This window comes from Triturus cristatus, chromosome 8 (genome assembly GCF_964204655.1).
Source record: "Triturus cristatus chromosome 8, aTriCri1.1, whole genome shotgun sequence".
NCBI classification, from domain to species: Eukaryota; Metazoa; Chordata; class Amphibia; order Caudata; family Salamandridae; genus Triturus; species Triturus cristatus.
Window position 1 is genome coordinate 204566920 of NC_140591.1, and position 12154 is coordinate 204579073.

Here is a 12154-nt window from a genome sequence, read left to right on the forward strand (position 1 = left end):
CGCCGTGCAACTTCAATCATCACACGTTTCCCCTGTGTACCTACAGGGCAACAACAATTCCGTCTTTCCCGAGAGCAGCGCTTACCTCTGCTCTACTATGGAACCGTTACAAACTTCCGACTTCCTACATCCCAGAAGTCGTACCAACAACATTAAACTCGACACAACTCAACATAGAGTGTTAGTACATAAATCAATACCAATCAATAACCAAAATCAATAAGCAATGTACAAGCAATAATCACTAAACCAAACAATAACAAACCATCATACTGCTACCAGAAAAACTGATCCAGCGCGGAGTGCAAAATCCCTCCCTACTGCCACGGACCAAAAGATCTCACACACGCACACTATCCATACATTCGCTAGTGGGGCCCATAACACCAACACACACTCACCATCAGTCCGTGCGAGAGGCGATTATCCTTCCAAGCGCTGGTTAATGAGGGAAGAAGATACCACTTTACCCTAATAAGCAGCAAACCTACAAACCTTTCTTATACTCATTAGGCCCTAGATTTCACATTTGGTATTTCCCTCATAACCGGGACGGATCTGTTAGTTGTAGTTTAAGTGAAATTCTAATATTCTAATTAACCTTTTCATTAACACATTTCAATGAATAAACAACCCAACTCATTTCTTTAGATGTTCAAATCCAAATTTATATTAATATTGCAGATTAAATCATTCATTTGATCAAGTTGCCATTCATATTTACCTATTCTGGCTAAAGTCGTCCTCTATGTCAAATTTTGCAATCTCGCAAATCTATGCCCATCAATTTTAGCAAATTCAGTTCATCAGGAGTTTGGGCATTAATTCAGTCCGTCAAAGATTCAGGCTAACAGCTGTCCTGCAGTGTCACCGTCCTCTCCGTCAGCATATCATCAGGAAATCGAAGGAGCGACATCCCGACCTCTCTATTCTATGGGTTTTATAATAATTTCAATAGCAAAATGTAACAATATTGAGTTTTAAACTGTTCTGATTGGATGATCAGGGGTCAAACTCTCCGTTCCCATAAGGTTTAGTCCATGTTGTCAGCATACTTGCTGGTTCCGGTTCTTTAATAAAGTCTTTTGTCTGGAGCGCTGGCACCTTTCCCAATGTCCTTGATAAGTACAGCTTGCCTGGGGTCAGGACAGGGCCATTGTTGCTCATCTTTTAGTGCAGGCGCACTTCACCCAAGCCTGGTTCAGCGTCGCCAGTCGGGTTAGGCACCAAAAGCAGCCATCATTTGATAGGCCAGAATAGTCAACTTAAACACAGAAACACAAAAACGTAATTAATACATAGAAATGACGAATTAAATATTATTCCCTCGCTAATACCCATATGTGTGTGTATTTATCTAGCCAAAAGCAACACTCAATGCAGTTTATACTTACTAAATAAAGCACGAATCACAATTACATCACCAAAGCAACATATATCATGCAATATTCTAATTAACTATCATTAGTATGCGTACGAAATTTAGTACACGTAATTAATTAGGCCATGCAGATGCAAATCCCACGTGTATTTCGGTCATTAATAAGGTTGATTAGTTATTTCCACATCACTCCAAACCATTAGTACGATTATAATTAATTAATTTATCTAATTAATAAAATGACATGCAAAATGGGGTGGGTATACAAAATTTTGTATAACTCGCTCCAGCACTAGGACCAGGGCGGGGGCAGGATCCAAGCGTGTAGGGCCACCAGGCCTCTGACCAAATCTCCTGATTGTTTCCAAAAATTAAAACCTCAGTTTTATCCCCATTGAGTCTTAGATAGTTCTCTACCATCCAGGAAGCCACTGCCTGCATGCAATTTTTAAAATTTGCAGCTGATGCTTCAACACTATCAGTAATGGTAATCATGTTTTGAGTGTCATCAGCGTAGGATAACAATTTTAGCCCAAAAGATCTTACAAACCTGGCAAGCTACATAAATATTAAAAAGGGTAGGACTCAATGAGGATCCCTGAGGGACTCCGCAGAACAATTGATTGGGAGCTGAGAAGAATTGGCCCATCTTAACTCTTGGAGACCGATCCATAAGAAATGAGGTAAGCAAATTAAGGGCGGAGCCCTCAATCCCTATTTCCCTGAGTCTCCCAGCCAATCTTAAAGGAGAAATAGTATCGAAGGCCGCCGTAAGGTCCAGAAGGATCAGTAAAGTAGTGTGACTGGCATCAACCTGACTTCGGATGTTGTTGAGTACAACGGTTAATGCCATCTCCGTACTGTGCTCACTTCTGAACCCATGCTGCGAGCCATCGAGCACCTGGTGATCCTCCAAATAGGAGCTAAGATGAAAGTTTATATGTTTCTCCAGAATTTTTGTCGGGACAGGCAGCAGGGAAATGGGCTAATAGTTCTTTAGCTCCGCTGGATCCAAAGAGGGCTTCTTTAAAAGGGGGTTAACCACCACAGTTTTCCACGCAATGGGATACTGCCCCAATGTAATAACAGCATTAAGGATTGAGGTCAGAGGTCAGAGGTGGAGCAATAGCCTCCATTCCCAGTTTAAAAACTTTCAAAGGGCAGGGCTCCAGCGGGGAACCAGACCTGATTCCACTTAACAGCCGCTCAGTGTCCTCTTGCAGTATGGGAGGGAAGAGCAAAAGTGGCCTTCCTTCATAGGAGCTACCAAATGATCCGCGACCAAAGGATCCAGTGGGAGATCTACATTAGTCCCTCCAGCATTAGAGGTCTCCAGGGAGGAATATATATCCATGCATGAAAAAAGCATGCCATTTTATCACGAAGACCCTGGGAAACGTCAGTGTTGCCACTGGCAGTGGGGGCTAGGAGGGAATTAATCACAGCGAAAAGTTCCCTAGGGGACTTTAGAGATTCCGTCATCCTAGAATAATATGATGCCTTTTCCTCATTAAAAGCTAGTTTGTATTCTCTCAGTCTAAGTTTATGCAAATCTCGTTCGACTGGTGTAAGGTCACGGCGCCATTTCCTTTCCTGGTGTCGGCATACTTGTCTAAGCTTTCTCCGTCTTTCCTAGAACCAAGGAGCCGAAGTCCGTTTTCTGGCCACATAATGCTCATTAAGGGGAGCAAGAGAATCCAAGGCTCCCAAAAGCCAATTGGAAAAGTCATCATAGATTGAATTGACAACCGGGTGAAGGGGGCATGCATAATTGCTAAGTCTGTTTGGAAGGTCCTCCTTGTTGAGGAGCTTGAGATTTCATCTCCACCCTGTTCTTGATATTGAGATCTAGGTGAGATCCTACAGTTTGAAGATGGAATGGAATGGCATAATGATCAGACCAAGAAAGTGGAAAAGGATCCTTCACCTTAATCCTAGGATCATTAGAAAAAATGCCATACAGAATGTGTCCTGCAGTATGAGTGGGGCTCATAACCGGCCGGGGGAGGCCACAGGAGTCCATATTTTCCAAGAATACCTGTGTTTCTGTACACAGGGTCTTCTCTAAATGAAAATTAAAATCACCCAGGAGAGTTATATTTGATCTTGCCAGATAGGGCTCTATTCGATTACTGAAATCCTGATTGAACATCACTCTCGGTCCAGGAGGTCGAAAGGTCACTACTCCAACAAAACTTTCAGCTGGTAGGGTCTTCAGGGAAAAATATAGGGCCTGATAGGGATCCGAGGGAGTGGTGAGTGCCTCAGTGAAGTACGAGTAGATGTCTTTATACAACACTCCTAGACCACCCCCTATCCTCCCTTCCCTATCAAGTCTAGAAAGAGCATACCCGGAGGGGACGGCCTCCACCATATCAGGCCCAGAGCAGTCTCTGGCCCAGGTTTCCGTGATAAATACCCAGTCAGGCTTGCAAAGGGACACAAAATCCCTGAATTCTACCTTATTCTTGATCAAAGATCTAGCGTTCACAAGATACCCCATAAAAGAATGCTTCAGGGACAAGGGGTAGGGCTGACGAGTCTCCTCCAGGGGATTAGTAGCCGCACCCAGCGGAATGAGTGCCTTACAAACTACACACTCATACACCTGGCAACCTGCCAGGAGCTCATGGTTCATAGACCTGCATTGCTACCCCCTCTGCACTTGAAGGTCCAGGAGCTGTACTTTGGAATAGGAATAGGGCTTACCGGGATCTGGGGTTAAGCGGCCAGGGTTTCGGGCGCAAGGCGCAGACTTGGCGCGGACGGGCGCATACGGGCTTGCCTTCGGTGCGCCTTCAGCGCGTCCGCTGCTCGTCTGGCCCAGCATGCTGTAAAATAGGCTGGGCCGGGGCAACTAGAGCGCTGCCCAGCAACTGCAGCAGGAAGTTGGAGGGAGGAGCGAAGAATAGAATACTCACTTCCCTCCACACAATCAGCAAGCTGTGGTGGACCGAGGAAGTAGTAAAGCAATCAAAAGCCCCCGAGCAAATGGTAAGTGCCCCAAGAGATGAGTGCCCAAAGTAAAATGCGGCGCTAACTAAAAGGAATTAACAGTTTTAAAAATTCACACAATCAGGTTTCATTTAAAATATGCAGGCAGGGTCAAAAGCATAGGCAGCGCAGCAGCGCAACAGCGTGGCACCTCTGACCGAAGTGATCCACTAACCGCGTGCTAAGTGCTGTAACGCCATAAAGAATATATGGTATGGGAGGTTCGTATTATGAACTCCACAGCACCATAATTGCCTTACTGAAAACTGGAAAGTTTGGTATCAAACTTCTCAGCATATTAAACCCACAATGATGCCATTGTGGGATTGAATGAAAAATTCACTCAGAGGGCATCTTAGAGGTGCCCCCTGAAAAACAACTTAACTCTAGTGTTCTGGCTAAGTGGCTGCTTGCCGCTGCCACCACCAGATATGTTTCTGGAGCCCTCGGTTGAAAGCCTGCCACTCTCGGGGTCATGAAACAAAGCACATCCTGGGTCTAGGTGCCAAGCCTCCTTCCCCAGGATGGGCAGGGTCCACCCAGGGGAAGCTTCAAAGGCTTGCCACCTTTGTGAGCTAACCGAGCCATTTGCTACTTCCAGCAACTGGCTCCCACCGGTTTTGACCCCCGCTTTGGGTGGGAGAATCAGTGTGAAAACCAAGGGAGGAAGAGAGGAGTGCCCACCTTTGCCAACCCCACCCTCAGTTGGGGAGGCGAGGTGAAGCATAACTCTCAGTACCCACCATCTTGCGGATGGGCGGACCCAACCAACCAGAGTGAGGCCTATGCACCCTCCCACTGGAGGGTGGCATAATAGGGGGTGTACCCTACCCAAGGAAGGGGCCCATTGGCCCCCACCTGTCCCTACCAGTATGGCCCCTAAATTTAGTATTTAGGAGCAACCCAGAACCTTGTCTCCTGAGACCAGAGCCAAAAAGAAGAGGAAGAAGGACTGAACAGCCATGCGGAGAGATGACGAGGAGGACACCAACTGACTTGGCCCCAGCCATATCCGCCTGTCCCGACCTCTGACTCCTCCAAAAGAACCTTGGTGTGTTCTGCAGCTAGGAGCCCTCAAAAACCTGGAGAGCTTGCTCTGCATTCACAACCAAAAAGAACTTTGTCTCCCGTGAGCACCGGACTTGCTCAAAAGTAACCGACTCTGACTCCGGCCGATTCTGTGAGTCTCCATCACTCTGCTCCCGGCGCCCTGAGCCCGAGTGACTCAACACTTTAAGAAGGTCTTCCCAACGATCCAAGTCTGGATCCTAGTGACCCCTGAACCTCTGCAAGCTCCTAAAACCAATCTGCAGCCAACAACTGAACCGCGACCGAAGGCGAACACCCTAACCAACTCCGTAACCAAAGGGGTCCAGACCAATCAACCACCACCGTCCGACCAACTCCGTCACCGAACGCTTGCGGTCACAAAGCAACAATTCCCAAAGACCACATTCGCCTCATCATCCGCTGACCGACTCAGAGGGATCCTCAACCGAATCTGTGGGCCATTTGGCCTTAGTGCTAACCTCGACCCCAGAAGTTCTTGTTGCCCAATCTGGTGGCCTGCTTGCCGCAGGCCCCCCACACCCACGACTGTGCTAGCTCGTTGGCAACTGTACGGCTCCTGCACCCAGCACCCAGCCGCCTCTGCGTCACTTGGGGTGCGACTCGAGTGCTCCTAGAACCGAATCTCTACCATGGACCCGTACAACCTGGTTCTGTACGCTCAGAACAAAATGTGGCTTGTGAGTACATTGTAAACCTGTGTTGAGTTTGCAAAACGTATTGAGTCTTTTTCGTTCCCTCAGGCAATGCACCAGCCTGGCATCTAGTGATACCTGGCTGCTCAATAAACGAAATTGCATAGTAATTCTACTGTAAAATTGATTAATTGCATTTGAATTGACGTTGAACTGCATTTGTATACAAAGTATTATTACATTCATGTGTACCAGGCCTGGCTTGGTTCTAGCAAATACAGTATATCTAAATAATATTTTTATACAAAACCAATTAGTCTGAGTTCAGTCCTTGAGTGTGCGAAATCATTCCTTGCCTGAATGTGTACAATAAATGCTTAGCACTACCCTCTGATAAGGCCTTACTCCTTGATCACACTACCACAAGTAGAGAGTAAGGTACTATCTACTTTAACCTCTGCCTACCTACCACTGGACTCTGTGCACACAATACCTCACTTTGGTATAGTATATACAGAGCCAGCTTCCTACAGGGATCCACTAGGCAGAGGTACCATTGGAAAAGGTAGATTTTCACTTTTCCAACAATACCTCTCCAGTAAGAATCAGTGCTCTGAGGGCAGCACTGATTCGCTGACAGTACAATGAGCCCATCGTCTCTTTTTACTTTCACTTTTACTGCAATTATATCACAGCGTCCTGCATGTCGATCGTCATTGAAGTTAAAAAAAACAATCAGGCTGCTCAGGAAGCTCTTCCAGAGCATCCTGATGTAAAAATAATAAAAAAAGAACCGCCCCAGTGTTGTCCAATGGCCGACACCCACAGTGGGAAGATAGGGCTGCAGGCAGCCATTCGCTGACAGCCGCACTTAAAAGGTTAATGCCCAGGCCGGTACAAAATTAAGCAAAATCACCTAAAGTCGATATTTTTAACCTTTATCTGTACATTCTTCAAACAGCAAATAGAAATAGAAATCACTTTTAAATGTGATCTAGTGGGGGCGTGGCCAAGATGGCGGAGCGGTAAGACGCGTCTCTGTCGGCTCCTACCTGCCGCTCGCCTGGTGTAGCACAGCACGGCCCGTGTGGGGCGTTTCTAGCTCGGCGAGACCCGGGTTCCCGGTCTGGGGTGGCGAGGCCTCGACATTGCGGTGGGCCCCGGTAGGGTCCATCGAGGCTGGCTCCGTTGCTTTCCGGGGGCTCCAGAACACCGCCCCACCGGACTGCGCCTCCTTGGAGCCTGAGCTGCCCGCTCGACTGAAGAGGGCCACCTGGGCAGAGATCGACGCAGGGGCACGGCCTAAACCACCCCTGTGAGCTACGGCGATCCAGAGCGGCCTGTGAGGCCTGTGTGGCGGGAACGGGGCCTTGTGAGAGAAGTGGAGAAAGCGGAATTGGAGTGTCGCAGCGGTGGTGCCTGGGGGCTGGCCCGCGCAGATGCCCGGCCCTACGAGTGTGGAGTTCCCACCGCGACGACAGCTGTAGGTATAGAGGTGCTGGTGGGACCGGGGGCAGAGACTGAGTGACGATACAGGTGGCGTGGGACTGCTCCGGCGCTCGAGCGCCACCCCTTCCCCCCTTATAGTCGATTGGTCCCTCGCTGACCCCGCTGATGAACCCCCGAGAGTGGGACCGGGCAGGCATGCTGTAAAACATCTCCAGCTGGACGCTGCGGAACACAGGCAGAGCGGGCAGTTTGAACAGGGGCCCCAGGACCTCAGATGAGCGCGATGTCGGCCCATCTCTGTACCACGGCAGCGGCTAGTTATTAGGTGGCCCTACCGGTCCCGAAACCTAAGCAGCAGGGACGATTGGTGCCGCGACATGTGGGTGTGCTGCGCCCCATTATTTCTTCGGCTTGTGGCTGTGGGCGCTCTCCTGGAGATAGAGGCTTGGAGTGTCGGCCGTGGCAATCGCGCGGCTGGATGACGAGGCCGCCCTGAGAGGAGTGGTGGGGGTGTCTGGGGCCTCCTCCCTGCGATACTTGACAGTGCTGACCTGGCCTTCGGGGCTCCCGGGGTGACGGGGGACTGGTCGGCTGCGTCCCTGGCCGCGCACTAGGTCCTGCCGACGCGGCGCATCGACGCGGGGACATCAGGCGGGGGTCCCCGGGGCTTGAGGCGGCTGGGGCCTGCGGTGGCCTCGTGGTGTTAGCGGGGGACCCACGTCCATCTGGGGCACCTCACCTCGAGCTCTCACGGACTTTTCCCGGTGATTGCGCCAGCCCCCGGAGGGGCTCTGCCCTCTCTGGTCATACAACGACAGGCGATAGGCGACCGGCAGGGGAGAGAGAGCATGTCCAAACCCAGGCACACCAACCCCTGAAGGATATCTTCGGTCGACCCCAGTCGCCCGCCTCCATGGCGAGCGGGCGCCTGATGCTGAGCCCTCCAGACTTCCACCGTGCACCGGGGAGGAGCCCATCACTAAAGCTTTCCTGGAGTCTCTGTTCCTTACTCTACGGGAAGACATCCAATCTGTGAAGGCCGAATTTGCCGCGGAAATCAAGGAAATGCGCAGGGATGTTGATGTTGATGGTGTTGGGGAAAGAGTACCCACCCACGAGGAGAAAAGCGATACGGCGGCAAATGAACTGGCAATGCTTCAGCAGGAGGTAATCCGCCTACAGGACCAGAATATGGATATTCAAATGCATCTGGAGGACCTGGAAAACCGGTCCCGAAGACATAATATCCGGATACGTGGGGTTAAACTGACCGACGATACTAGGGACCTGTTTGCCTTCACCGCGGCCCTCTTCCGGCACATCTTGGGGGGCACTCCTGATGCCGTCGTTGTCTTGGATAGAGCCCTAAGGGTGGGTCCGCCCAGAGGTCCCAATGCTCCACCGGCAGACATCCTGGTGTGTGTTCAAGACTTTAAAATCACAGAGTCCATCCTTACCAAGGCACAAGCCCTCCATCCTATCTCATTCCAGGGTCATGCTCCTGTCCTATATCAAGACTTGGCCTTGATTACCCTACAGCGACGACGGCAGTTCTGCCCCGTGACGGAGGATCTTCGGCAGCAGGGGATCACCTTTTCGTGGGGACATCCGTTCCACCTCATATTTCGCCACGAGGGCAGGCTCCACCAACTACGCTCTTTGGTAGATGCCTGCCGGCTTTTGGGCCTGGGGGCGCCAAGTGATGAAGACGATCGAGGTGGTGCTGTGTCGGGCTCGGAGACTTCCTCGTCTGGATGGCAGAGACAGACTAGACGGCGTCGCCCTCGTAAGCCGCCCCCAGTCGGAGATCACTCGGAGTCAGCAGGCGGTCCTGACCGCAGCCACGGAGGCTCTTGCAGAGAGCGACGACATAGTCAAGTGAATCGGGAGGGCACCTTTCACTCTTGATCTCTCTCTTAGCATCTTTGCAGGCTCTGGGTGGTTGGCGGGGGTGGGGCTGCTCTTCTGGTGGCCACGATATGGACCCCTGTACTTTGACTGACCAGTTGTCCAGGGACGACGGACTATGCTCATTGTTGTTTATGGTTGGTATTTTGCCTGTGTTAGGGGGTGTAGAGTCCTCTTGTTTTGTTGGGGTTCTTGGGTTGTTTTGGGGTTTGCTCCTCTCGTCCATCCTCCTCCCATCCACAGACAGGTGGTGTACTGGTAGTGCAATATGTCCGGAATGTCTTCGTGTTGCGCCTCAGCGTAGTCGCTGCGCGCTCCGCCTTAGCATGTCTCTCCTCCACATTCCAGATGCCTCATAAGCCACTTAAGATTCTTACTCTTAATGTTCGCGGACTTAACAATCCGGTCAAGCTAAGGCAGTTCTCTACTTTTTGGAACATTCAGCTGCAGACATATGCCTCTTACAGGAGACGCATCTCACCCCCAAGGACCATCATAGGATGAAAACGCGCGCCTTCCCCACACAACTATTCTCCTCTAATTCCACCAAATCCGCCGGAGTTGCTATCCTGGTCTCTCGCTCCTTTCAGGGCAGGGTCTTTCAGAAGGAGGCTGAGATAAAGGGCCGCTTACTTACTTATCAGTTCCTAGTGGCAGGGGTCTCTCTCATAGTGGGCTCTGTGTACGCCCCGAACGAAAGTCAGGATAAATTTTTCCACACCGTACTTACCGAGGCAACAGCTAATGATGCAGAGCGCCGCTTGTTACTTGGAGGTGATTTGAATGTAGTATTTGACAATGTCTGTGACCGCTCGGCCCAGTGGACGACATAGGTGGGAGCTCTTTCTCAAGCAGGGTTGGCTCGTCTTGGCGAGCTTGGGCTCGTCGATCTGAGATGCCACTTTCACCCCCGTAGTCACGCTTATACGCACTACTCAGGGGCACACAAAACATACGCTAGGCTTGACTATTTCATTAGCTCCATCCCGCTGCAGGCGCTCGCGACGGGCTCCGAGATCCTTACTGCATCTCTCTCAGACCACTTCCCTGTTGTTGCCACCTTCCACTTCCCCTGAGTCCAGCAATCACTGCGGCATTGGCGACTGCGCGACAAGCTATTACACTCTGCATCCACTGTCGATCAGATCAAGGTAGCCATTGCCAACTACCTTGCCCTTAATGCAAACTCCGACACGTCTCCAGCGATACAATGGACAGCCCTTAAAGCCGTCCTGCGGGGGGAATTCATAGCCATCTCGACGGCCAGTAACCTGGAGCGCAATCGCAAACGTGCTGAAATCACCCAGAGGGTTGCTGAATCGGAACAGATGCACCAGCGCACAGGGGCAGCTAGAGCATGGCGTCGGTTGTGCGTGGAGGGGAAGCAGCTCGCTGCACTGGACCAAGATAGAGCCGAATACGCGGCTCTCCGATTGCGCCAGTCCTTTTATGTTGGTGGCGATAGATGCGGCCGCCTGCTAGCCCATAAGCTGCGGGTGACTCGGCAGTGCCAAGGGGTGCAATCTATTCGCCGCTGCCCGGGGGGGACCTCACGTCGGACGATGTGGCGATTGCGGAAGCCTTTCGTGACTTCTATGCGACTCTTTACTTGAGCGACCCTCTGGATCCGCTCCACTGCTCCGACTATCTAGCGACTGCTCAGGTGCCGGCTCTCAATCCAGCGCAAGCCGACTATCTCAACAGGGATATAGGGACTGAGGAGGTCATTGCAGCAATTTCGTGCTTAAAGTTAGGTAAATCGCCTGGGCCGGATGGTTATTCGGCAGCCTTTTACAAAACCTTTTGTGCTCAACTGGCCCCCTTACTAAGAGACCTGTTCAACACCTTCTCCCAGGATGGAGCCATCCCTGAAGAGATGCTGGAGGCGTTGTTCGTGGTCATCCCCAAACCTGGGAAGGACGCGACACTTTGTAGCGCGTACAGGCCGATTTCCCTACTCAACGTCGATCTTTAACTGTACACGAGCATCCTCGCAACCCGTCTTGGGCCTTACATGTCCCAACTCGTGGAGCCGGACCAGGCGGGATTCATACCACAGAGGCAGACGAGTGACAATACCAAGAGAGTCCTCAACCTCATTGAAAAGGCATCACGTACCGCAATATATGTTACTGGCCGTAGACGCTGAGAAGGCCTTTGACAGGGTGGATTGGCCATATCTAGAGCGGGTTCTGCGGAGGTTTGGCTTAGGGGAGAAGCTGCGTACACGGATTTTGAATTGTTACCATCTGCCCACGGCTACTGTCCGGGTGAATGGACAGACATCTTCTCGGTTCCCCATTAGCAGAGGCATGCGGCAGGGGTGCCCTCTCTCTCCCCTCCTCTTTGCGCTATATATGGAACCACTAGCAATTCGGATCAGGCGCCACCCCCTTATAACTGGCATCAAATTTGGCGGAGATGTCCACGCCATCAGCCTATATGCGGACGACATTCTATTATCCCTCACTGATCCAATCCAGTCGCTCAGAGCGCTTTTCATCGAATTCCATAGTTTTGGGCAGGCCTCGGGTTTTAAAATTAATATGGGTAAGTCGACTGCACTTAATATCTCCCTTACCCAGCACACGTTGGCTCGTCTTCAAGAGGAACACCCGATACAGTGGGCGGCTTCCACAGTCCCCTACTCTGGGGTGCACTTAGGCCCCACCATTCAAGCTACAGTTACCGCTAACTACAATCGGCTTCGCACCGACAT